General features: G+C 37.7%; 1 long non-coding RNA gene across 1 annotated transcript; it reads left to right on the plus strand.

Annotated features, from left to right (window-relative positions):
* Positions 1-2,057: 2,057 nt before the first annotated feature.
* On the plus strand, positions 2,058-3,019 carry LOC133198874 (uncharacterized). The gene is made up of 3 exons (XR_009722637.1): positions 2,058-2,280; positions 2,468-2,627; positions 2,829-3,019. It is a non-coding gene; the product is annotated as an uncharacterized LOC133198874 (long non-coding RNA).
* Positions 3,020-4,953: the final 1,934 nt, after the last annotated feature.

Below are 4,953 nucleotides of genomic sequence, written 5' to 3' on the forward strand. Positions count from 1 at the left end.
TTTTTTACTTATCACTTCCAAATACCGTAATAATGATGATTTAAGACAGAATGTTTCTCTTTTTTGGTGTTGGCACATGTAATTTTCATTTTGATTTGTCCATAAAAACGGTTATTTATTTATTTATTTGAGAGAACTTATGTTTGTACTTTTTAATTTGATTGATTGTATGTTGTTTTACGTCCCATTCTAGAATTTTTCATTCATATAGAGACGTCACCATATACCGGTAAAGGGCTTAAAATTTTGACCTTAACTCGGCACTCAGGGCCATTGAGTACCGAGTGATCTTTATCCTGCTAACGCCTGCCGTGACACGGGGCCTCGATTTTTAAGGTCCCATCCGAAGGACCCACAACTTCCACTTCAAAGTGCCGGGCGCATGGCGAAGGAACAGTGGCTACCTATTTTTTTTTATCGACTTAGGACAGTCGCGGCCGAGATTCGAACTCACGACCTCCCGATCACGAAGCGAGCGCTCCACCGACTGAGCTTTTTAAAACCGACGGTCTTTTTAATTTGAAGTATCTCAGCAATATTTTGAAAGAGGGTGTGCGTGCGTGTGTGTGTTTATTTCTGCAATTTTGTTTTGAGTTACATTCAAGAAATGCAATAAATGAAAAATATTCATTATAAAACGTTTACGTAACAGGAAGGCAGAGTTCAAAATTAGTAGGATATATATTGGCCACAGAAAAGTGTTGGTTTGCTCAAAATACACCATGGGTTCGAACAAAGAAAATGTGGTGTATAAATGTTTATCTATGCTACAAATTAAATGTGTCTCCCAACCTTGAGAAAGCTCCTATTAAAACCTGTGTTGCGCCTTGCCCTGTCTAATTTCGCTCTCCATATAAAATCGAATGAAAAGTAATTTGCAGCTTATGCCTCAAACAGTGATTTGGAATTCCTTGGCAAGACTGATTTTCAATAGTTCATTTCAAGACAATCCAGACCTCACTCCCTTCACAATATCCTGGTCTTGGCACCAAAGATTATATCCTGTGTAAGACAATAACAATTATGACGTTATAATCACAAAAATTTTCAACAGGTATAATTAAATTTATTACAGTTAAGAAAATCGATAAAAAGGTTTTTCGCGTTTTGGTTTAAAATAAGATCTTAAATTCGTATTCAATTGTCAGGGTAGCTCAGCCGCGACTGACCTAAGTCGATAAAAACCAGGTACCAACTGTTCCTTCCCCAAGCGATCGGCACTTTGAAATGAAAGTTGCGGGTCCTTCGGATGAGACCTTAAAAAGCGAAGTCCCATATCACGGAATGCATAGGCACGATAAAAATCCCTCACTGCTCAATGGCCCTGAGTGCCGAGCGAAGGTCTAAATTTGAAGCCCTTCATCGGGATATGTTGACGTCTCTATATGAGTGAAAAATTCTCGAATGGGACGTTAAACAACATACAATCAATCAATTGTCTGAAAATTGACTATACAGAAAAATGTCATCAGATGATGATAAAGGGTTGTAAAGTGTAGACTTGATCCCTTTTGTTGCACGGTGTAATGGAATGGTCATAACCTTGTTCGACAATGTTTTTTAATATGTCCCCGCGCAGTTGTTCTCCTATTGAAATACGCCAGGTTTGAGGAAGTGATGTTTTTTTTCCAATATCGATTGGAATGTACTTAATGTCTTCCTGTTTGTAGTTTGCAATTTGGTACAAGGGTGCTGTGACATGCCAATATTTCCCACTTTTCCCATCACACAAGAACCACTGGCTTCTACGATAGATAAATATTTTTTTTCTATCTGGCACACAATCTTAATTAAAATTAGATCTTTGATCCGCTCCAACTAGATCGGTACAAAAAGATTTGACGAAACCCCTATTCGTAGGTCAAATCCAGTGACCTTTCAGTTATGCATATTCAATGTTCATTTCAGCCAATCAGAGAGCTTTTTTATAGCATTTCATGGAGAAAAAGTTCGGGAAAAATTACGATGGGGACCGACATAGAGAGTGCTATTGAGAGAGTATTAAAAGATTTTAGGGTTCAAACGTTAAAAGAAGAACAAAAAGATATGTTACAGGTTTGAATAATAAAAACTGCATGGCAATTTTACCAACCGGATATGGGAAGTCATTGCCATATCAGATGTTTATACATGTGAGAAAAGAGTTACAGATTCAGCGATCCTCAGGCGCAGACTCTTCCAACGTTGGAAAGATTATCGTGCCTTCTCCTTTAATTGCATAAATGCAAGATTAAGTGGACAAATTGAACTCAATTCCAAACGTGAACGCAGTTTACAAAGGTAGGTTTTTAATATAAACTGATTAATATTATTAGTTGAGGGGGGGATCGAGGTAAAACAAAGCAGTCCCCCTCATCATTTCCGCTCTAGTGCCTGCGCTTAACACAGTGGAGTAAAATTTTATGGATTACAATCTGATAATATGTGTTTATTATGAAGGTTATAGATGGTAAAAACTTTTTCACAGGCTAGAGTAAAGACAGTGACCAGGTAATAGCAGAGGGCAAGTTTGATCATCTCATTGCATCGCCAGAGGCGTTGGTTGGCAGCAGTGCCTTCCGGCAAATACTTAAGGGATTAAAAGTACACACAATTGTGGTAGATGAATACCACACTATGTGCACATGGTAAGAAACCTGTATTTTTTTTTTCTTTTTAAACTGTCATCCGCTCCACTTGACAACCTTGTTTCCATTTAATATTACTATCATTTTTAACTGTAACACAATACCATGCACCTGGCTAAATAGTTCTTTTTATTTTATTTTTTTTGTTCTTTGTATTTATACTATTTTATTATATATATTATCATGCAATTTTACTTCCAGGGGAGGATTAGGGGATGACGAGCAGTTAGCCTTTAGAAAATGGTTCCGGCACATAGGGTAGCTATGGTATATGTTTCCCTCTGCAAATTTATAGGCTGTCAGTGCAACTTGTAACGAGATAATTCGTCGAACAGCTTTGAAGGAACTGGGGTTGCTAAAAGAATGCACAGCATTGATTATAAGATCACCAGATAAATATTACATATGTTAAAATAATTGACAGCTCCATAGAAATGCCTATGCAGTTTTAACTTGATTCTCTAGAATAAGAGGCTTTTCCACGCACAATTAATTATGCTACCAGTGTGAAGGAGGTGTCTGAGTTGTACATTTATTTATGTAACGAAAACCCACTATTAATAATTAAAGTAGATATGTTCCATTCCGAGACATCAGATAAAAAAATTGACATTGCTAAAAAGCCCCAGGGTGGTGACAGTCAAAATAAACTTGTAATAGCAACTTCTGCCCTTGGAATGGGCATAGACATTGCAAACTAATTCAATAATTTTATGTGTTATACAATCTACAACTACAGACTTCGTACAGGAAGTAGGTAGAATTGATAGAGGTGGCAAGGAGTCTATTGCATTGTTGTTGTACAATAATTATCACCTGCAACATGCAGAAATCAGTAAAAAGCATATATACACCACTCAGACATGTCTAAGAGCTTCCATAATGAAAGATTTCTTTTCAACATCTCAGATTCTTTGAAAACAGGGAATCCCAATTGCCATGATATTTTTGAACTAGTGTGTACTTGTCAAAACTGCAAGCACTTGCCACTTCAGCAGTATTTTCTTGGTCTGTGTGACTCGGAAGACTCGGATAGTGTTAGTAATGATGTAACTGATGTTGAGGAATGAAATTCTAATCTAAATGGAAACGTAAGCAAATATAAAATAAATTGTAATTAAAACCAAATTTAGTGTTTGGCTTTTTAGGTCACCTGAATCACTCAGGTGACCTATTGCTATCTGTTTTTGTCTGTCGTCGTTCGTCGTACATCGTTCGTCGTCAATCGGTCGTAAACTTTTGAACATTTTTAGCTTCTTCTCTGGAACCACTGAACCAATTTCAACCAATTTTGGCATATAGCATCTATGGGTGAAGGGGAGTAAAAATTGTGAAATTCATGGCCCCTGCCCCCCTGGGGCCTGAGGGGTGGGGCTAAAACCATCAAAATTAATGCAATCTTTAAAAATCTTCTTCTTTACTCCTGGACATCAAGCAGTCAAACTGTTGGCATGATTGTAATAAGCATTGAGCCCTCTACCAAAATTGTGAAATTCATGGCCCCAGGGTCAGGGGTTCTGGTGCTAGGGCGGGGCTCTAATGATTATATAGTGAAAATGCATTAATTCTTAAAAAAATCTTCTCCTCTGCTCCTGGGTATTAAGAAGATGAACTAAATACATAGTTATGATGAGCAAGACTGCCTCTTCCAAAATTGTGAATTTCATGGCCCCTGGGTCAGGGGTTCTGGTGTTAGGGCGGGGCTCTTATGATTAAATAGTGAAAATGCATTAATTCTTTGAAAATCTTCTCCTCTGCTCCTGGATATTAAGCCGATGAACTAAGTACATAGTTATGATGAGGAAGAGTGCCTCTTCAAAAATTGTGAATTTTATGGCCCTTGGGTCAGGGGTTCTGGTGTTAGGGCGGGGCTCTTATGATTATATAGTGAAAATGCATTAATTCTTTGAAATTCTTTTCCTCTGCTCCTGGGTAATAAGATGATGAACTAAATACATAGTTATGATGAGGAAGAGTGCCTCTTCCAAAATTGTGAATTTCATGGCCCCTGGGTCAGGGGTTCTGGTGTTAGGGTGGGGCTCTAATGATTAAATAGTGAAAATGCATTAATTCTTTGAAAATCTTCTCCTCTGCTCCTGGATATTAAGCTGATGAACTAAATACATAGTTATGATGAGGAAGAGTGCCTCTTCAAAAATTTTGAATTTTATGGCCCTTGGGTCCGGGGTTTTGGTGTTAGGGCGGGGCTCTTATGATTATATAGTGAAAATGCATCAATTCTTTGAAATTCTTCTCCTCTGCTCCTGGGTATTAAGACGATGAACTAAATACATAGTTATGAAGAGCAAGACTGCCTCTTCCAAAA

Source organism: Saccostrea echinata, unplaced genomic scaffold (genome assembly GCF_033153115.1).
Source record: "Saccostrea echinata isolate AGI-Se365-2 ecotype Australia unplaced genomic scaffold, CSIRO_AGI_Sech_v1 ptg000033l, whole genome shotgun sequence".
NCBI classification, from domain to species: Eukaryota; Metazoa; Mollusca; class Bivalvia; order Ostreida; family Ostreidae; genus Saccostrea; species Saccostrea echinata.